The sequence below is a fragment of the Mus pahari genome, chromosome 1 (assembly GCF_900095145.1).
Source record: "Mus pahari chromosome 1, PAHARI_EIJ_v1.1, whole genome shotgun sequence".
Classification (NCBI taxonomy): domain Eukaryota; kingdom Metazoa; phylum Chordata; class Mammalia; order Rodentia; family Muridae; genus Mus; species Mus pahari.
Genome location: NC_034590.1, coordinates 63,847,545 through 63,870,526, shown reverse-complemented (window position 1 = coordinate 63,870,526; position 22,982 = coordinate 63,847,545). Strand labels below are relative to the sequence as shown.

The following is a 22,982-nucleotide window of genomic DNA, read 5'->3' as shown; positions in this document are numbered from 1 at the left end:
GGTTGCAGACCCCTTCAGCTCCTTGGGTACTTTCTCTAGCTCCTCCATTGGGGGCCCTGTGTTCCATCCAATAGATGACTGTGAGCATCCACTTCTGTGTTTGCCAGGCACTGACATAGCCTCACACAAGACAGCTATATCAGGGTCCTTCAGCAAAATCTTGCTGGCGTATGCAATTGTGTTTGGGTTTGGTGGCTGATGATGGGATGGATCCCCAGGTGGGGTAGTCTCTGGATGGTCCATCCTTTCTTTCATCTTAGCTCCAAACTTTGTCTCTGCAACTCCTTCCATGGGTGTTTTGTTCCCCGTTCTAAGGAGGGTTAGCTGTGCACCTACTCCTCCCGCGGTGCTTGTTTGGGTTCAGGGGTGGCTCTCACTTTAACTTATAGGAATTTGACTCTGAGCTACTCCTAAGAGCTGGAGGAAAGTCAGGGAAAGTAGGAACAAGAGAGCAGTCCACTCTGTGACCAGGTTATAACCCTCGGATACCCCGGCAGTGCACAGCCTGGTATCCCTCATACTTATCCTCCACGTTTCTCTCCTTAGAACCTTCCACAATCCCCAGGAGCTAAGAACCAGACTGACCCAGGGTTACACCCAATAGGTTTGTGCTTGCTTCTGTTAAAAAAACAAAGAACAAAGAAAAAAAAAAACCAAGCAAACAAGAAAAACAGAACAAGACAATACAGCATATTTTAAATAATACAACCACGTCTGGTTAAACCACCAAGAAAAGGAAGGGAATAATAACTACAAAGTCAGGCCAGTCACCATTTCTGTGGAGGAGGGGACAAACGCTGTTTCTGGGGAATCAATGATTTCCATCTAATTAACTGAAGGATACATCATTTTCACTTTAATCTTAGAGCCTAAAAGTGCTCCTTAGTCTTGTGTTATGTTTCAGGTTACCTTGGTTTTCTTGTGAGCCATCCACCGAAGCTAAAACGCAGGATTTACAGATAAAGTTACAATGAGAACGCCTAGAACTGCAGTTTAGGAGAAGGCGGATGAGCCCCCCTCGGGGATGCTCTTTTGAGGGTATTATTGGAGGACATTTATTCCCAAGATCAATTAAAATGGATTTCTCAAAAATCTATCCATCAAGAATGATTAAAGAAAAATCCTTTCCTTCCACTAAGTTACCTATGATGAACTATCTGACATCTTAAACTTCTTCCTGGGAAACCCAATAAGATGGCTTTCATATGTTTTTCCAGTAAGAAGACTTCCATCTTGCCCCAGGGAATTCATTTACCTCAAATTCATAAATGGCATAAAGCCGGAAGGGAGGCCGAACAAATGCTTCAGATGACAGAACTGGGATACGGCTTGGCGAGCCGAAGTGACAGGTCAAATCTAGCCCGATGTATAATATCATCTGTGGTGGTTGAGAATACAGGATTTGCCAAGAGCTTTACATAATTTGTCTCCTTTAATCCTCAGAAGCACACTACCAAGTCCAGGTTGGCCCCTAACTGGTACAAGGTCACGGAGTAAGTTAACCGTAGAATCACAGGTCATCCAGCTCCCCAGGTGTGGGGTTCCCTCCCAAGTGAGATGCCTTTAGCACCCAGAAACTAACATTTAAAAAAGTCTGGCACCCTCAGAGAACTGGCCCAAACCCTGACCCAGACCCTTTCGGGCACACAAAGGTATTAACACCTTCAAAGAAATATCAGGTAGAACTGATTCCATTAACATTAACAGAGATCTCCGTTTGCCCTCGAGAGCTAGCCGCAACCCACCCATCCCCAGCTTGGCCGTGTCTGCTGTCTTGTCTATATCTGGGACTCAGCAAACTCAAGCTTTACAGTTTAGGGGTCCCCCTCCACAGACCCCTGAGCAAAACCCCTCTGCCAGGCTGTCTCCCACCTTTTATTCTCTCCTCTTCCTCGGGGCCACTGGTATTTGATGGGGGGTGAAGCTGAGAGAGCGGCATGCACAGCTACAGCACAGTCTTATCCAATGGAGCAATCTCCAAAGACAGCCCAAGAATTTTAATGAAAACCAGAAAACCCCTGGCTGCAAGGCAGGACTGCAGTCCAAGCCCGAATGCCCCTCCTTCTGCAGCTAAGAATCCCTGAGCCAGCTTCCTCCCAGAGTGCAGAGGAGAAAAAAAAAAATCCTCTCTGCATTTAGTACCGCCTTTCATAGCAGCTGCTTTCTGGGATTATTTAGGTTAGAGCAAGGCACATGCTGACTGCAACAGGACCCAGTACCCCGAGGAGCAAAGGGTGTGGCTGCAGCAGATCTGTGCCAACAGATTATGAAACAAGTCGTTTTTCTTCTCTTTAAAGGCTCCTCTTTCCTTCTGCCAAAGCTGCCTGGCTGCCCACAGCTGCATACAAAGCTAGTGGAGAATCTTAACAAGCTTAAAGGGAAGGGGCCAGATTTCACAAACTCGAGAAGCAGAGGGGGAAAGGCAGTGTACCATCCGAAGCACTTGCCGCCTGCAGTGATGCTGCTCTCAAGCTTGCCCCCATCTCTATGCAGATGGGAACTGTGAACTTGGTGTGATGGAGAAGAACACCAATGCAGAGGAGAGGTTGGTTAACTTCTTCAGGGTACCAAGACCAAAGTTTAGTTCAGTAAAGCACATCGCAAGCACAACCTCCGGGGCTTGGGATGGGGATGCAGCCTGCTAGTAGACTCCTTAGCAAGGATGCAGGAAACCCTGGGCTGGATCCTTAACATCACATAACCCAGGCAGGGTGACAAATGCCTGTAATCCTAGCACTTGGGGGAGAGGCAAGAAAGCAGTGGTTCAAGGTGAATTTGAGGCCAGCCTATCCACCATGAGTCCCAGGAGACGGAGAGAATGACCACAAACTAAAGCCTGAATGTTGGCTCACATCTGTAGTCTCAACATTGGAAAGCTGGGGGAGGCAGGCTGCTGTGAGTCTGCTTCCATACCAGACAGAGCCAGAGTGAGCCTCCCTATGCCCCCCATACCCCACCCCGGTCTTAGTGCCTGTGAGGCCCTGGGTTGAATCCTCATCACTGAGTTGGGAAAGAATCAAACTAAACACCTTGGACTGCCTCCCCTAATAAAAAGAAGAGGGAGAGAGAAGAGAATGTTCACTAGCTGTGCATGGCTATGTGCCTGGCACTAAGCTAAGCTATTAGATGACATCCTATCACGTAATCGTCAGAACAATTAGATAGGCTAGGAGTCACTTTTATCCCCATTTTACTATGAACGAACTATGGCTTTGATGTTAACTAGCACCAGGACCTTAACCCTAGGCTATCTAATTTCCACCTTAAAGCTCCTGCAGCCTACACAAGGAGACAGCTTAGGCCATCAAGGCCAAGCAAGCGAGTCTCACGGAGCCTCCTTCCCAGTACATTCTAAGCTTACCTTCAGCCCCCCCCCCCCCCCGTACCCTGCACCCTGCACCCTGCAGAATCAGATCCACTGGCTCTGGGAAGTCTGATCGCTAACCCCTTCCTTCTCAAGCACGCGGGCTCCCTGTCTCTGCATGTGGGGAAGCCAGAAACCCCCCAGCTTCTTCCTGCACACTACCTCATCAATCCACACAACCTTACAGCAGCCTCCACCCAACCACACACAGGCTCATTTCGTATTCTTACCAGGAGACCATGTACCTCTACCTAGAGCAACTGTGATTTCCCAAAGGAAGGGACTGTCTAGACAGAGCATCCCAATCCATCTTGACAAGACAGGAGCTACGTGTTGCCAGGTTTCCTCACGTAGCTCTCAGGAACTGTGTTCTGTGCCCCAAGGAAAGCTCTGTGCTTGACACTCCTAGGTGATCATACTGAGCCCCACCCAGTCTGACAGCTCATGCACTAAGTTGGAACCGTCTTCCAAGCCAGGCAAGTGTCTCTTGAGAAGGGCGTATCACAGGAACATGACACCCTCACTTATGGGCCGGGCACACACAGGCACAACACCCAGTTTCAGGAAGCAGGCTGCAACTTGAAGGAACTCTTCCATGCACAGACAATGAGGCTTCATGGTGGCTCTGAGGCAGACTAAGCACTCATATGCCAGGCAGCTGTGTCTTAACCCGGAGAATATTCTATGAGGCAGACAGGCTTGCTAGTGAGCAGACAGCACCGAAGCTCAGAGAAGTCTTCATTTGCCTAAAGTCCCACAGAAAGGGTTAAAGCTCATGTTCAAATCGGACTTGTGGGTGTTGGTTTGTTTATTTGTTTGTTTGCTTGCTTTTTAGTCTGTTTATTTGATTGGTTTGGGGGTTTTTTGTTTTTCCGTTTTTTGTTTTTTTGATTTTGGGGTACCCCCTCACTCCCCCCTCACACTTTGTTTGTGAGGCTATGCTGGCCAAGAACTTGCTATGTAACTGACCCTGGCCTTGAACTCATGATTCTCCTGAACTGGGATTACAGGAATGCCCCACCACACTCAGCCCCTGTTATAGAATTCAAGCTGGCCTTGAACTCAGGACCTTCTTGCCTCAGTTTCCTGCATGCTGGGATTACAGACAAGCACTACCACGCCTAGCTTCAGATGTGTTTTAACACGACTTCAACACCCTTGCATTCTGGCTATGAGATGAGAATGCAGGCCAGCCTCTCTGAGAAAGGAGGATTCCAGCTAAGACCTGAAAGAGGAGGAGTCAGCCTCTTAGGAAGTTGGGGGTGGGGGTTGGAGGAGTGTGGGCAGAAGGAACAGGAAGTGCAAGGACTAACAGCAGGAAGAGGTGGGGGCGCATGGGAACAAGAAGAGACTGAGTGCGACAGGACAGGACGGTGGATGGTTCAGAGGAGGCAGGGCCCTGGGAAACACGACAAACAGTTTGATTGTATTCTAAGGGCAACGGAAAACAAAAAACAAATTTAATAGGGGAAATGATGTGACTCAATTCATGCTTTAAAGAGATAATACTGAGTGGGGGAGCTCATTCAGCAAAGCACTTGCTTTGCAATAACAAGGACCCAAATCTCATCCCTGGGATCCTGGCGGGGGCGGGGAGAACCGTGGCCATCATGCCATTATAAAACCATTCTTGTCTATGCCGGCCTTACAAGTAAACTGAAAAGATATTAGGGCCGGTGAGTTGGCTCTGCGGGTTAAAGCACTCGCCACGACACCTGACAACCTGACCCCTGTCCCCATCCACAGCGGTGCACGCACAAACACATACAGATGTAGACACAAACATAAATAGATGTAATGGACAAAGTTAAAGACTTATTTTAAAGGAATATTAAATAATTCTGGCTGCTGTATGGAGGAAAGACTACACAAAAGAGGCAGGAGTTGGAACAAGGAGAGAAAGGATTAGGGGTCTGGGCCACAGTGAGGGCAGTAGAGATGGATTTTACATTTGCAAATGTGTGAGACTGAAAAACACTTCTGGTGGTTTGTATGAGAATGCTGATGAATACAAATGCACAGGTCTCTGGCTTGAACTGGGTAAATGGTGGTAACTTCCGTGTCACATGGTGCTGCACACCTTCAATTCTAGTACTTAGAAGGCAGAGGCAGGCAGATCTCTATGAGTTTGAAGCCAGTCTGGTCTACATAGAGTTCTAGGCCAGCACAAAGCTACATAATGAGACCCTATCTCAATACACAAACATATTAAACAAACAGACCAGAGGTATAAAGACGGCCCAGTGGGTAACTTATTTGTCACACAAGTATGAAAACCTTAGTTCAGATTCCAAGAACTCATGTCAAGCCAGACACAGTATCATACATCTGTAATTCCAGTGTTCCTATGATAGGACGGACAGTGGAGAAGCTCAGCTAGCTTGGCATCCACAGCAGTGCACAAGAGACCCTGTCTCAGAAAGGTGAAAGGGAAGGGTCAGTACCTAAGGTTGTTCTCTAACTTACACACACACACACACACACACACACACACACACACACACACACACATACAGTGGTAAATGTACATGTATGCACATGAGCATGCATACATACACACATACACACAGCCCAATACATACCACATATATACATGCCCATATATCACATACATTCACAAAGTCGAACAGATTTTTTTAAAAAAAAGTACATAGCTATCTCCATGGTGACACTGAGTCTTCTCTTCCAAAAGCAAGACACACCAGGCAGGAACAGACCATAATCCTTTCCAACCAGCCTTAGCCCCTTCCTTTATTACTGAAGACAGCTACTATTGCTGCTGAAGAGCAAAGGGAACAGTTACAGTTATAGTAAGAGGATGGGTAGATAAACGGATGGAAGGATGCATGGATGGATGGATGGATGGATGGATGAATAGATAGATAGATAGATAGATAGATAGATAGATAGATAGATAGATAGATAGACAAATAGACAATAGTTTATTATTTTATGCATATAAGTGTTTTGCCTGAATGTATTTATGTGCACCTCATGCATGCCTGGTGCCCAAGGAGGTCAGGCAAGGGCACTGGATAAGATCTCCTGAGACTGGAGTTACAAACAGCTATGAGCTGCTATGTGGTGCTGAGAACTGAACCGGGGTCCTCTGCAAGAGCAACAAATACACTTAACTGCTAAGCCAACTCTTCAAACCCAATTGAAACAGTTATACAGAAGATTAGTTAATAATTAAGGAATGTTTAAAGGTAGGTGTTAATAGGAAACAATCAATGGAGGAGATTTTTCTTATTCATATAGCCAAAAAATCATGAAGGGTTGAATGAGATGTGAGAAGAAACATGGGCAGGCCATCAAGCTATTCTATATTTAAGAAGAAATGTTCACACATTTCTTTATCTTGAGGGATTTTTCCAAATGCCTACAAATGATAAGAGTATTCCACACACCATTTCCCCCTTGAAGTCCCTGAAGAGTCTTAACAATGGAATATAAATCTGCCCTGCCTCCAACAGCCTAATAAAGCTTCCTTTATTTAATGTGGAGTATCCTTAAATGATATGAAATAATTAGTAACAGATCCAGGGGTTTAAGTTCAAAGGATACAGAGCTGTGAACTCAAAATCCAAGGACCGTGGCCATATAGAGAACCTCTGCTTAACAAGGAAAGGCAAACAAACTCTGTGTCATCCTTCACAGTAATCTGGATAGGTGGTTATTTTTAGAACAGTATCTGTAAATCTATTTTAAGGCTTTGGGTTAGATGGAGATTAACACATAGATCTGCAACTGGCCAAGGCTGCAGGATGTTCAATCCTCAATGGGACATACACTGCTCCCACACCTCCTAAGGCTCAGGGATCATCATTTTGGAAGAGGGAACAGAAAAACTGGCTGGTTTTGTGTCAACTTGACACAAGCTAGAGTCATCAGGGAAGAAGGAGCTTCAGGTGAGGAAATGCCTCCATGAGATCCAGCTGTAGGGCATGTTCTCATTTAGTAATGAACAGGGGAGGGGTGGGACAGCCTATTGTAGGTTGTGCCATCCCTGGGCTACGGTCCCAGGATCTATAAGAAAGCAGGCTGGCTGAGCCAGTCACATGGAGCAAGTCAGTAAGCAGCACCCCTCCGTTGACCTCTGGATCAGCTCCTGTCTCCAGGATCCTACCTACGTCCTTCATGATAAACAGCAGTATGGAAGCATAAGCTAAATAAACCCTTTCCTCCCCACTTGCTTTTTGTTCATGGTGTTTCGTTGCAGCAATAGAAACTCCAACTAAGACAGGTGGACGACTACAAGCAATCGGTAACGTGGTAACTGCACATATGAACTCACAGTAGTTGCAATAGCATGCAGAAAGTATGTACAAACCCAAGCCAGACCAAAGCCTGGCATGGTGGGAGAAGTTGAGCACAAAGGAGCTATTGGCAATTTTTAGCTTCTGGCATAGGGAGAGTGTGGTGATTTAAATAGAAATGCCCCCCCCCCAGGCACATATATTTGAATAGTTGATCATTAGGGGGTGGCACTACTTGACAGGGATTGGGAGTGTGACCTTGTTGGAGGAAGCAGGTCACAGGAGGTGGGCTTCAGGGGAAGCCCACGATCTTTCCCTTCCTGCTGCCTGCCTCCAATCCAGACAGAGAACTCTCAGATGCTTCTTCTGGCATCATGTCTGCCTGGGTTCCACCATGCTCCTGCCGTGACGCCAACCATATTCCAGCAGGAGGCCACACATTCAAGAATACTTGGGTATCACAAATCAGTCTTGTTAAATTTTGTTAAAAAGACACACAAAGTAGAGTGGATGAGGTAGTGAGGATGGAAATGAACAAAATACACTGTAAGAAATTCTCAAAGAACTAGTAAACATGTTTTAACTATATATTACCATTTATATATTTTAGTATCTGAAAATGTGTATTACCATTGTCAGGTGAGTAAAGTGTCTTAATTAGGGTTTTACTGCTGTGAAGAGACACCTTAACCAAAGCAACTCTTATCAAGGAAAGCATTAGGGCTGGCTTACAGTTTCAGAGTTCAGTCCATTATTATCATGGCAGGAAGCCTGGCAGCGTGCAGGCAGACATGGTGCTGGACAGTTGCATATCTTGATTCAAAGGCAGCAGCAAGAGACACTTTCCCAGGCAGCCAGGAGAAGGTTCTCTCCACACTCGGAGCCCTCAAAGCCTGCCTACACAGTGACACTTCCTCCAACAAGGCCACAGCTCCAAATAGTGCCACTTGCCCATGGGCCAAGCTGCCAAGGCCCAGCCTCAGCTTGGAGAGGGATTCCTGAGAGAGTGGTGTTTGGGGGCAGCAAAAACAAATGACTCGAAGTCAGATTGAGGGTCCAAGTTGGTCGGTTGCTCTGTCCCTCTGTCTGTCTCTGTCTGTCTGTCTGTCTGTCTGTCTTTCTCTCTCTCTCTCTCTCTCTCTCTCTCTCTCTCTGTGTGTGTGTGTGTGTGTGTGTGTGTGTGTGTGTGTGTGTCTGTTCTGTTCTGCTCTGCTCTGCTCTGCTCTAGACAGCTTCTTCTTGCAATTCTAAAAACTGTTGAGACAGCTCTTTGCTAGTAAAAATTCTAAAAGGTTCTCTGGATAGCTCATGGGTTTTCTGACAATAGTCAGAAAAGCTGCTATGAAAAAAAATTCTTGGATCTTCCAACCAAGTCAGAAATACTGTTAGAAAAATTCTAACAGTAATTCTGACCAAGTCAGAATCCTGTTAGAAAAAAATTCCTGAAGAGCTACAAAAACTTCTAAAAGAGCTGTGCTTGCTCTCCATGGATTTTCCAACTAAAATCAGAAATCCTATTAGAAAAAATTCTTAAAAAGCTGTTTTCACTCTCTAGAGATGATATCCAGACAGCTCAGCTCTCGCTCAAGAAAAATTCTAAAAAACTGCTATCACTTTCTTGCTAGTTCATCTCATGCAGACCAAAAGCCCTGTTTCTTATTTACAGATCAGTTATTTACTCCAGGTTCCCTTTTGATTACCCTAGGAATCAGCATCCTGTAATCCCAGCCCCTTAATTCTTAGGAGACAGCAAGCACACATTTTCTTTTAACATTGCAAAAGAATTCAGAGATCTGCCTGTCTCTGTTAAAGCACAGCCTGTAAACTACCTTGGAGGGACCCCATCCTGAAGTTACCATATCTACCATACCTGGACCTGAACTGGCTGTGTCCCAGGCTGACCTTGAACTCAGGAATCTGACTGCCTTTGTATCTTTCTGACAAGCCGGATCATAGTGTAGCTGCCATTGTTCCTTTAGATCTGGGAAGCTCCTTAAACAATTCATATTGCATCCTTATATTTTTGCGTATTTGAGAGATTATATATTTTCGAATTCGTGTTTTTAAGAGTTCCTTTCCCACCGCCTTGAGGGCTGTCCTGAAGGTCTCAGCAGTTACCATTTTGCTGAGACATAGCCACACCTTTGGCTCCCAGACTCACGCAGTATCTGGGATTGTCATGGAGTCCTTAACATTAACAGGGAGGATGTTCCTCAGAGGAGCATAAAAATATGTACATTATTATACAAACAAGCCTTATGCCCATGGCAGCCAGGGACACTCATAGCTGGTCCTGTCCCAGAGGCAGGAACCATGTCACCAAGGCCATGCAGGACATATTCAACCCATCACATAAAGCATTCAACTTTTATAAGTAGGAGAAAGGAAGGCATTGCAAGATCCTGTGCATTTAATGAGCTGGCTGCACCTATTTGTGAACTAAAATCAGAAATATATATCAAAAATATATGGATGCAATATGAATTGTTTAAGGAGCTTCACAGAACTAAATCAATTATGTTGCAAGGGTATTTGTTTTTGGCCTTATTTGGCATAGGGTAAAAATCCATGTCTGATTTTTCTTGCAGAATTCCTTAGTTCTCTGGCCCACAAACCCCAGGATGCCTCAGAATATAGTTTGAAATCACATCTTTTAAATGGCTATGCAAAAGGTAAACCTCCCACACTCGCACAGAGAACCTCCCAGCTGCCCACACAAACTTCATCAGGTTCAGAGGCACCAGCCAGGCTGTCACGCCTTCAAGGAACCTTTGATGCTCAGTAGAGCTCACTGTGCGCTCTCGCTCTCTCTCTCTCTCTCTCTCTCTCTCTCTCTCTCTCTCTCTCTCTCTCTCTCTCTCTCTCTCTCGTAAATGTTCGGAAAGCATGGGGCAGAGCAGTGCAGGTTTGTCATCCTAACACTCCAGACAACCAGGCAGGAAGCCAGCGAGTTTGAGGCCAGCCTCTTCCACGGAGTGAGATCGTATCAAAATAAATGTACAAGTAAGTAAGTATCAGGACCACAGTAAAGACAGTGGCGGAGTCATCAGCTTTTCTGGCCCATGTCTACATGCTCATGTTTCTGCCTCATGAAAAGACTAGACACGAGAAGACTTGGACATGGGTCTGGCTCAACCACTGAGTCCTTATCTCCTTGTCACAAGGAATATCAACCATGGAAAGAAATATAGACTTGCTAGCACACTTACCCATACATGGCTGGGTAAACTGTACGCTGATGGCCAGAATGAGATAATACTGATGAAGGGGACATGGTCCCTGCCCACAGGGTCCCACAGACTAACAGAGAAGGTGAAGCAGAGTACACACAAACACTTAGCCAAGCTGGAGCGAATGATTCTAAGCACAGACTGCCCTTGGGCTGAGCGTGAATCCTGACTCTACCACTAACCAAGTAGAACTATCTTGGGCAATTTTTACTTAATCTCTCCAGATTTAACTTCCTCAGCTACTATACAGGAATGGAAATCACACCAATCACATTGAGCTACTGTTAGAATTTAAATAGATAATGTGTATTACTCTGCAAGCCACAGTGAACTTTAGATAAGTCTACAATTATTAATTATATATGATTCTCACCCTGGAACTCTTCAAAATGAGGTACACAGCATCCCGACCCTGTGCTCTTATCTGTTACATGAGAGGAGAGACAGTTTAGTGATCCCCAAATCCTGTCAATGTTTACAATATTAGAAGATGATCTCACTTGCATGGTTGCACGTCTTAATGTCACTGCTCAAATAAACTAGTGCTAAGAAGCAACTGTCAAATGAACAATTCTGGGGGAGGGGGGACGGCTGAATCATTTTTTCATCTTAGTTCCTTAGCCTCATTATCTACACCTGCACAGATGAGGCGCCCCCAAACAGAGCAGCAGCTGCAGGAGAAGCTAAGCATCTGCTCCCGTCCTTGGGGTTGAGGAGCGGCTTCTCAAACTTAAGTGTGGGAGGAAGGGAAAGGATGCAGGCAGGAGTGCCGTCGGGTGCATCACCACTCGTTCGTTACTCATCTGTGCAGGCCCCTTTCCACTTTGTCTTCTTATCCACATGCAATACCAGGGACACTGATCCACAGCTGAGATTTTGGTATACTTGATTTACATCCTCAACCCTAAATAGAGTACCTGGATATGGGCTAGACACAATTTGTTTTCCCAACTAGGAGTCACATTCTCTCTGGAGAGATCTGCAAAGTGCCTCAGCACAGGTGGCTTTATGATATGTCACCAGCCCCACTCTGTTAGTCATTAACTCTGTGACAGTGAGTAAGGAGGAGGCCAGGATACTCTTCTCACTCATGGTAAGATGAGAGAAATCTATTAGATCGGGGCTCAAACTGTTGCTTGCACACCTAGCTTGGAATGACAGCTTACAGCTGCTAGAAATTAGAAAGATACCATACACACTGGATACCATATGCAGTCCCCAATGACCATTACATTTAATTTCTGGCTTTTTGCAGAATGTGCCAGCTAAGCCCTGGATTCAATCACCTAAGCTTCCTTAGTACCTAGCACTCTGATCCAGACAGATTTCCTTACATCCCCATCTGACTCGGACCTTATACACGGAGTCAAGCCTAGAAACACAACAGAGGTTCAGCTGCTATTTGTTTAATTGGCTAAATGGTCTCTGAGGCAACACTTCAAGAATTAAATCCTCCCCCCCCCCCCAGTAAGTTGGGTCAATGTGTACCAAAAGATTTCCTGATAAATGTCTTCAGAGAGTCCACAGTGAGAACAACAAACCCAGAGAGCTACTGATAACACAGACAACAGTAAGGACCCAGGCAACCAGGATCAAGAATCACGTTATTCTGTTAAATAAAAAAATGTACGAAAGCATCCCAGGAATGACCCACCTCGGGCAAATTATAAAGCTCCCAAGGATACAGATCATCTGAACAGATCATCCTAACAGTCATGGACCACAGTGAATAAATCCTGTCTACCACAAAGCACATAAAATAACTCAGCTCACGACATTCTGTTTCTATTTCTCCCTGTTGGTGTTAAGAATATATAATACCAAAACAAGGAATTCAACCATTTATGTCAGGGCAGCGAGCCAAGGAAAGCCTGGGATATATGATCCTATTAACACTAATGGAAGTGTGAACAAGGTAAGAGGAAATAAAGCTCCCTGCCCCGACTCCAACTACACAGTTTTCCAGAATAAACAGCCGGCAATTAGTCTTTTAACGTGCCTCCTCTGCACACTGATAAATCACTGCACAGCATAAAATTTTTGCTGAGTTCGAAAAATAGCTTTACTCTCTTTCTCTTGCTCTTCTTCTACTTGTAAACTTACAAATTCTGAAAAGGGTAGGGGTGCTTACCCCTGTCAATCAAGCTTCTCTTTCGCTGTCAAATTTCTATTAAGTAATCACAAAGTTGGTCTAGAAACATACACACACATACACACACACACACACACACACACACACACACACACACTTCTGCTCTTTTCTAAAGAAGTTCCTGGTTGGCTGCTCCTTCAGAGGACTGGGGGTTCAATTCTCAACACCCACATGGTGGCTCACAACCATCTGTAACTCCAATTTCAGGAGATCCAAGGTGTTCTGGCTTCTGCAAGCACCAGGCATGTATGTAGTGCATACACACATAAACTAAAAATGTTTTAAAAATAAGGAATCCCTCTCCCAGAGGACCAGAGATGTCTCATCTCCCTTAAGTGCTCCTGTGCCCAAATGCAAGGTAGATTCACACACCTTAACCATCTCTCCCCTAACAGCTACCCTTGCTAAGTACCCTGCTCTGGACAAGCTGACCTGAAGGAACTGACAAAAATCCTGTCTCAGTGTTCCTACCCAGTCTTTTCAGAAGCCTAAAGAGAGAATAACAAAGACTTGGGTTTTGTTTCTGACTCATTAGGTAGGCATGTTCTAGTAGCCAGAACAGAAAGATCAGACACTGGCCCTCCGTGTGGGTCTCTGATACCTCCACAAAACATATTTATCACCAGAGTCATTTTTTGTTTTCTTTGTGGTTTTTCTAAAATGGGTCCAACCTCATCAACATCCTTGGCTTGAGGAATAAGGATCCCTCAACTGTTTGGGCCCTGGAGCTCTGGCTTTGTGAGGCATTTTCACTGATCCCTGACCTTATCCCAAATAGCCTCACCCACACGCTCTCCAAAGTGCATTCCCCGAGGCTGGGACACAGTGCGCACGAGTTCTGCACATGGCCCTTTTCTGCTTCTCCTTTATGCCTGCTGGAGCATGTGATCTACAGAACTCATTGGGGCCAGAAACAAAACAAAACAAAACAAAATGTCACTCAGCTGAAAAGACTCTTGCATGTGTGTGTTTATGTTCACACTTGTGCGCACATGAGTTTACGTATGTATTTGTTAACATGTGTGCCAGATGTTGCTATTGGGTGTCTTCCTCGATTGTTTTTCCATCTTACTTTTAAGACAGAGTCTGTGCTGGATAGTTTTGTATCAACCTGACACAAGCTAAAGTCATCTGAGAGGATGGGACCTCAATTATAAAAATGCCTCCATAAGAACCATAAGACAGGCCTATATAGTATTTTACTTATTTGTTTGGTTATTCACTTTATATGCCAATATCAGCCCCCTCTGCTCCCAGTACCCACTCACGCGGATCCTCCTCTCATTCCCCTTCCCTCCTCTATGAGAAGGGAGAGCCCCACTCTGGGTATCACCTTCAGCACATCGCCACAGTATTTTCTTAGTGACTGGCATGGGAGGGCCCAACCCATTGTGGGAGATGCTATCCCTGAGCTGGAGGTCTGGGATTCTGTAAGAAAACAGATTGAGAAATGCAGAGGGGAGCTGGGTGTGGTGGCGCACACCTTTAAGCCCAGCACTTGGGAGGCAGAGGCAGGCGGATTTCTGAGTTCGAGGCCAGCCTGGTCTACAAAGTTGAGTTCCAGGACAGCCAGGGCTACATAGAGAAACCCTGTCTCGGAAACAAACAAACAAACAAACAATCAAAAAACAAAAAACAAAAAAACCTACAATCATTTTAACAATAAGCATAGTGTAGCCATTCTCAATCTTCCATTCAAAACTGGTCCTTCCCCTGCTTTGGAGGCCCAGGCACTCTGTAGACAAATAGTAGGAACTGTAACCTGTCCCAGCTCATTTGTTTACAGAATGGTCTCCCCACACATACAACCTTACTACCTCATGACTGTCGCTAGGGAATAAGGACCCCATCTTGCTTCTTCCTGAGTCCTTAGTGTCTAACAGAATGCATGACACATAGTGGGTGCTTCACAATAGTAGGGTGAAAATGGGAGAGGAGATAAGAGAACTCTGGGCTTCAGATGGCCTCATCCTAAAGGTCCCTGTTAGATGCTTAGTCCCAGGCTAAGGTGGGGCCACAGGCAGATTAGTGGAATAAACCTTTAATCCTAGGATGCCGAAGCAGGCAGATCTTGGTGAGTTCCAGTCCAGTCTGGTCTGCATAATGAGTCCCAGGACAGACAAGCTACAGTAGTGAGACTGTCTCAAAAACCCAAAAGCAACCAAACAAAACAAAAACAAAGCAACAAAAAAGACGGCTGGGGACAAATAGAAAAGCTAAAGGTGGCGGAAGCAGCCATCCTCAGAAGAGAATGCTGGCCTTCTGGAGTGAGACTCATGAGAACACGTTGTATAAAAGCTTGAGTGGGATCCCAGTCTCTCTCTGACTTCTGTTCACCATGTGCTCTCTCTCTGACAGCATCCACAACTGTCATCAACCTCTGGATCCTGGGGAAGAGCCTGTGCCTTGCTCTTGCACTTTCAGGCTCCCAAACTGCAAGCTATATGAAGCTTTGTCTTCATAACTGACCTGGCTCACCAAGCTTTTGTTAGAGGAATTAACATTGAAAGAGAGAGACAGACAGACAGACAGTGAAAGAAAAAGAAAACTAACACTGTAAGACTAATAAGAGGAGTCTCGTGGGGCTGGAGGCATGCTCAGTGGGGTAAAAGCACTGGCTGCTCTTACAGAGGACAGGGATATTATTCCCGACACTCACATGGTGGCTCACAATCATCTGACACCATCTTCTGGCCTCCACAGGAACATAAGTGATGCACACACAAACATGCAGGAAAAACACCCAGACACATACAATTTAAAGAAAACATTCTAAAAGAGGAAATGGTAAGGGAAGGGAGGAGAGGCAGCTGAGTGCTAATACACTGTTCTCTGATGCACAAATGTTTTGTAAATAGGTAAATGAATGGAAAAAATGATGAGCAATGGTCCAAGGGATGGAATTGTAGAGCTTTGTTGTAGGATAAATACCATCTGCTTGGAAATTAGGATACATTCCACAACAGATGACATCTGCACAACAGATGATGACGTCATAGGTTCGAATGCCACCCTACCTGATTTTGTCTTTCTCAGGTATATATAAAATAGGAGTGCATGTTGAAAATCATGGTATCCATACACTCAGTGAAGTAAACTTATGTGGTGCACTTTGGTAAGGGAGGTTGAAAAGGCAACTGTAACATTGCACTGGCTTTTCTACAAGAGTAGAAATAAAGGAAGAAGCTGGACCTAACTCCTGGTTGGCTGTTGTCCTACTTGACTATCTGTTATTCTCTCTTCTTTAAGAGCAAAATAGGGCTCCCACTAGGTACATTGATGCTAAATCACTTTGACTTTCTAGGCCAATCATTACTCTCAGAGACATTCTATCAAGACCCAATCAGAGTATAGGTCAGTCCTTTGCTCATAACAATAGTGAGATTTAAAGGAACTGGAATGATTACTTATATTGCACTCAACTTTCTGCAATCCTACAAATAAAGCGGGGAACTCAATAGCTTTGATTCTTGCCACACAAGAGAGAAACAAAGAAAGGGAACAGAATCTTGACAGCTGGGAGAGCCCAGTGTAACTTAGGTGACCAACCAACACACTGTCCCCCCTTCTTAGGCATACAAGTCATATTTTTAGCACTCTTTAGTCAGAAACCACACATTGACTGTACTGACTCTCATGAACACAAGAAAGATAACATTCCCACCCCTTGCTCATCAAAATCTTCCATGGGGGATCTTCTCTAACATCACATTCAGAGAGGAAAAACTCAGAATTTGGAGAGGACACAAGAAAGAAGGGGCCTGGCCCCCTTAAACTTTGAAGGCGGACTAGTCAGAACTACTAGGTTTACCTGGTTAACACGGGGCTGTTCCATAATTAACTTCTCTAATACATCCTAGTTTCAGCCAATTCTTCAGACAGAGCTATAATACTTCAGTGTCCTTTCTTGGGGGAGAAAAAGGTTCCCTCTTTGCTCAAGTAAGAGTTAGGTTCTTTCACTTACAGCTTTGCGTGTTCTGACAGCCAGGCAAGATAAATAGCAAGCATCTGAAGTGCCAAAGAAATCGAAATATACGACAATCCCCAAATGTCTTGGGAATACCTAAACATTTCCTCAGAACAAGGCGACAATTCCAACTGAAGATGGTACTGACACACAAGGACCCTTTCCTGTTTTCAGGGCCTCCTAGCTTTAAGCTCACCATTGCAAGCTGCCCTTTTCTACATCCTCTTCATCTTAGGAGCGTACATGAAGCTGTAGCAGCCCTGCCTCAGCATCTCCTTCTCTCGATGCCCTCAGGAGCTATCATCCAGAATTTGGCAAGCATGGTAAAGCTCACTAACCATAAGTAGCCTCCGCTGCTGTCCCAGATCTTACCAGGAAAGGCATCCAGACGCAACTCCAAGAATTTGAGTCATGAGACAGAGGGAAACAGTCCTGGGTGTGAGTGTCAGAGCCCAAGCAATGTTTGCAAAGAGTCACCAGAGCTTGGCAGCGTTTATAGGTCAATTAATGAGAAGGTTACAAATACACAGGAGAGTGATGCCAGAAAAGCCATCCTGGCCAATGATAGCACTAGGGCCAGGGGTGACAGAGGAAGCATGCTAGGAAGGCTCCAGAATGATCTCTCAAGGAGCCAAATTAGGTCTGCAACAAAAAGCATGGTAGCCCAGTATAATACATTCCATAGGCCTTTTAGTAAGCCCTTTGACACGACGTGGTGGCTTTTCTGACTTCCAGAGCAACCAAATAAACCTGGGGTTATTCATCAGCCCTCACTCACAGTAGGAAATCACCCAGGCAGGTTTATGGCCACAGCCCGAGGTTTAGTGACTTGAGCCAAGTCTTGGCTCCAACCTCCTGAATGCTGATCCTCTGTCCACTTCACCCCAGCTCACACTGCAGAAGACTCGAGCACAGGCAACCCTCACAGTTCATCAACATGCTGGCAGTTGGGTTTCAATGTCTCATAAAGCCACACGTCAGAACTTTCTAGAGGGCTTAAAAGTCCTATGATAGATGTGTGGCTTCTCTCCAAAGCCTGCTGGGAAAACGTTCCCTGACTAGATAGCAGGCCCACTAAGGATCCTGAGAGGAAAGAAGTATCCAAGGACCGGAAGTCCTGACATCTCCGTGTGATCCAGCCAGAATTTTGTTCAAGGTCTCAGAGGACAAGGAGACGAGATCTGGAGAATCCATGGAAATTACCCTTAGAGAAAGAGTCAGGATCCTATCATTACGCCTACCTGGCCTTGGTGAGCATTCTCTCCGGTGATTTTAATGAACCCATTCTAAAACACTAACTGGCAAATATTAACTGGGAGAGGCAAAAAAAGCTATTAATGAGTTAGTGAGAGCAATTGACCCTCAGGAGCTGATGTCCTACCACCTCAGAAGGTAACACAGAAAACAGGAGGAGCAGTCCCTTTGCTTCAGCACGTTAGCAAACTCCAAGAACCGATATCATAGAACTATCATTGCTCTCTTAGGCTCCCTGGGTGAAGGGGGGCTCATGTGTCAGCTTACTTCCTTGAGAAACACAAAGTTTAGGTCCCTGAAGAAGCACAGAATAGAAGAACAAAGACTTGGATAAACTTGGCTGTGAACTACTTCTCAGTCTCCTGTTAGCCTCAGGTTCTGTACCTGGAAAGGGAGAAGAAACGGAGTGTGTTTTACAGGACTGTAGGGAAAATAAAAATGTAAAGAAAGAGCATGGGGGCTGAGAGAGGGGTCAATGGCTAAGAGCACGTGTTGCTGCTCTTGATCCAGGTTCAGTTCCCAGCACCCACATCCGGCAGCTCACAACTACTTGAAACTCCAGCAAGCGTGCACATACATAGGGCTGGGAAATGGCTCAGTGATTAAAAGCACATGCTGATCTTTCAGCGGACCTGAGGTTCCCTTGTCAGCATCCACACAGGAACATACAACTGTCTGGAACTCCAGTCCCACAGGATCCATCACCTCTTCTGGCCTCCAAGGACACAAGACACACACGTGGTATATATACTTGCATGCATTCAGACAAAGCACTCATACACATAAAATAAAAATAAAATAAGCCTCTTTGAAATTTAAGTAAGTAAATGCTTTAAAAAAAAAATACTGTAACCCAGTATTTGGCCTGGCTTAGTAGCTACTTAATAAATCTTAGAAACTGACTATCCACGTCGCAACCCCGCCACCAGCTTCCACCGTACTCCTTCCATATCAGAATTCCAATATTCAGTAATTCTTAGTACTTCACCAGTTCTCTGTATGACAGGATCATGAAATCTACCCAGGATCTTGGCCATCTCATTAACTTCTATGAAACACAACCATCTGCGACTTTAGTTGTGAACATCTCAAATAACTCTGAGCCCTTTGGGCCTCTTACTAATCGGCTCCAAGCCTACTAATTCCTTTCAGAATAGTGAAACCACCATATCTCTCTCCAACTTTATAAGCTTTCTCCAGTACAAGAGAAACACTTTGTAGACACCTACCCTTTGTGTGTGTGTCTGTGTGGTATGTGCACTTGTGTCTTCAGGTCTGCATATACACATGCCTGCCCCAGGGAAGACGACAGTGGTCCTCTCACTTTCCACCTTACTTTTTTTTTTCTTTTTTAAGATTTATTTATTTATTATATGTAAGTACACCGAGGACATCAGATCTCATTACGGATGGTTGTGAGCCACCATGTGGTTGCTGGGATTTGAACTCAGGACCTTTGGAAGAGCAGTCAGTGCTCTTAACCGCGGAGCCATCTCTCCAGCCCCTCCACCTTACTTTTTGAGACAGGGTCTCTCACTGAACCTGAAGCTGCTGGGCTCTGCCTGTCTCCACTCTGAGTTCTCTTACCCACAGAGCTATCTCTGCATTCCCAATACTTGCATTTAACTGCCAAATTCAACTGGACTGAACACAAGACAAAAGGGAGCTTAGGGTTTACCAGGGCTTATTAAATATGTACTATGAAAACGACAAGAAGAGTGAGAGTCTGTGGTCTCCCATGTCATCCTCCTGGTCTGCAGGGTCATTTCTTCCAAACATCCTCCTATCCAAAAAAGAGTTTGGTGCCTGTCCTCTGTGTTCACAGGTCCTTTGTATACACCAGTGTTGGCCCTCAGACCAAAGGGTATGATGTGTCTCTTCTGCTAGACTCAAACAGTCTATGGGCAAGGTTCTACCAAATCTCAATTGCTAGTATCTATAGTAGCTGGTAGTATAGCAGATAGTAATGTTTGGTTAATGAATTAGAAGTAATGGGACATCAACATTCAAACCATAGTACCCTTTACCAGATGGTAGAAATTGTTCACTGAGACCAACAACTAGAAATGATCTGATCTAATACACATCATTGACCATCATCTGTTCATTGATGTAGAAACTGAGTCTCAAAGATGTCAGATAACTCAACCATGGTACCCTCAACAGTAGCAAGAAGATGACGAGTGGTGGCAGTCACCTGCCATTGTGACTGAGTTCAAAGGCAGCCATCAACTCACACTTAACCCAGAGAGGGGCCACGTGGTTTACTGGATACGTGGGCTCCAGGTATCATCTTGTTCCTGCCACCTGCCAGTCATGTGACCTCTAGCAAAGTTACTTCATCTGAGTCATAATTTCTGCATCTGTTAACCGGGCTATTAATAGCTCCCAAGTCGTTGGGGCTATGAAATCTGCCAACATACGTAAAGTGCCTAGTAAAGTATCAACACTATGTGCTAAACAAACATGTCCTGGGTGAATCATGACTGAGTCCCTGTCCAGCATAGCACAACATCACAAACCTGGTTTAGACTTTGCTTTTAACTCTCTGCCAACCTGGAAGGTGGCACAGTTACCTATGATTATAGATGGCATGTAATTGGAGACTGCTTCCTTGGTAGAGTTAGATCTTAATTAAAGGTGCTCTTCAACCCCTAACAACACTACTCACTGTTCCCTTCCTCTGAGTTGCCCTCCCAACTGTCCTCCTAGCACACAAAAACTACCCAGCCTCTATTGCCTAGCCAGACTTACCCTGTCATGGGACATAATGATTTGAATGAAAATGCCCCCTGCAGGCTCAGATATTTGAACACTTGGACTCCCCAGTTGGAGGTACTACTAGGGGAGGTTTAAGGTGTGTGGTCTTGCTGGAAGGAGTACATCACTGAGGGTGGGCTATGAGAGGTTAAAGCCCCATGCCACGTCTAGTTCACTCTCTGCCACAAGCTTTTGGTAAAGGATGTGTGTCCTCAGCTTTTTGTCCCAGCTGCTATACCTGCTGCCTTATTATATGCTGTCCCTGCCACTGGGACTCTAGTCCTCAGGTACCCTAAGCTAAAGTGAACTAACTCTTCTATAGTTGCCTTGGTAACAGTGTTCTAGCACCATAACAGAAAGTGACTAATACAGAGAAGGAGGAAAGCATCTCTAATCCATGTGACCTCACCAGTCCTTCCTTGTCTCAAGGGTCACTTTGCACTACACAGTGAAGCATCCTACAGTCTGAATGGCCACGTCCCCTCCAAAATTCACATTGAAACTGCAGTTGAAGTGCAGACAGGGTTAAGAGTATTAATGACTGATTCAACCATGTGATCTCATAAACGCATTAGTGACCTAGAAATGTACATGAAGGGGTTGGAGAGATGGCTCAGTAATTAAGAGCACTTAATGGCTCTGAATTCAGGCTCTAACACCCATGCTAGGCACCTCACAATCACATGTAACTCCAGTTCCAGGGGATCTAACAATGTCTTTTGGTGTCCTTGGGCCAAGGGGACTTACACAGCCATACCCAACAGGCATGCACACACATACATAATTTAAAAAATAAGAATAAATAAATCTTTTCAAAAGTCCCTGAAGAGCAAGTTCCTCCCCTGGCATATGAAGACACGGAATGGGAATACACAGCATCCTGGGGTCAGAAAGCAGCTACCAGTGGATGCCTGCCTGTGCCTTACCTTGTCCTCCCAGCCTGTAGAGCCTTCAAAATAAACTTGTATTGCTTAAAAATAAAGCAGCTACCAGTGGATGCCTGCCTGTGCCTTACCTTGTCCTCCCAGCCTGTAGCGCCTTCAAAATAAACTTGTATTGCTAGGTGTGCAATCTCAACACCTGATAGCGGTGACAGAAGGAAAGCGAATAATAAAAATAATAATAAAAATACTAAAAAAAAAAAAGATAAAAATACTATTTTTTCAGGTTTTCTCATGTAGCCCTGGCAATACTGGAACTTCTACTGTGGACCAGGCTAGACTCATACTCACAGATCTGCCTGCTTTTGCCTCTCAAGTCCTGGGGTTAAAGACATATACCTTTTTTAAAGGAACATATTAAAGAAATTTACTTTTATCGTTTGTAAATTTCCCAGCTTCAGTAAGTTTGTTATAGCCGGTCAAATGTACTAAGACACAGTATGTTATGTATTTGCTGGTTGGTTGGTTGGTTTTAATCATAGGAAGGTACAGCCGATCTAAAATGTATCATCTTAACAATTTATATAATCAACCATTTGACTAGTACAAAACAGGTCTAGCAGCAGAAATCAAGACTATCAAATGATTTTAAGCATTTCACTGAAGCTCTAGGACATAAAGCATCCTCTTTAGATTTTTGTCAAAATTAAATGGCAATAATTTATCTAGTCAGTGCAGTGGTTGGAATATCATAAACTTTTTAAATGTGTTCAACATTATAAAGTTATAATAAATATGGTTTATTGCACATACAATCATGTCTTAGCCATAACTATAAAAGCAAAAAGTAGACAAACTTTTTGTAGGTAACGGTCAAAACGGAATGAAGTCCTACAGAAATAATCCATCTAGGCATGGCAGAGGCAGAGGCGGCCATAAGTTCAAGACTAGCCTGATCTACGTAGGAAGTCCTAGGCAAGCCAAGAAAGGCTAGCTACATCATGAGACCCTGTCTCAAAAACAACAAAACAAAACAAAACAAAACAAAACAAAATCTACAGCTCCAAGAGGTGGAGACTTCCTCTCCTCTCCTCTCCTCTCCTCTCCTCTCCTCT

The 22,982-nt window shown here is 44.8% G+C and overlaps 1 protein-coding gene across 2 annotated transcripts in view; it reads right to left on the bottom strand.

The window, feature by feature from the left end:
• Rab30 (RAB30, member RAS oncogene family) overlaps positions 1-22,982 on the bottom strand; it is an 88,320-nt gene that overhangs the window by 50,811 nt on the left and 14,527 nt on the right. The window contains exon 1 of one of the 2 annotated variants that reach the window (XM_021198343.2): positions 1,873-2,268. The exons of the other annotated variant lie outside the window; for it this stretch is intronic. The gene's annotated coding sequence lies outside the window, so the exon portion shown is untranslated. Of the gene's footprint in view, positions 1-1,872; positions 2,269-22,982 lie in introns of those variants that run through there. 2 annotated transcript variants of the gene reach the window in all.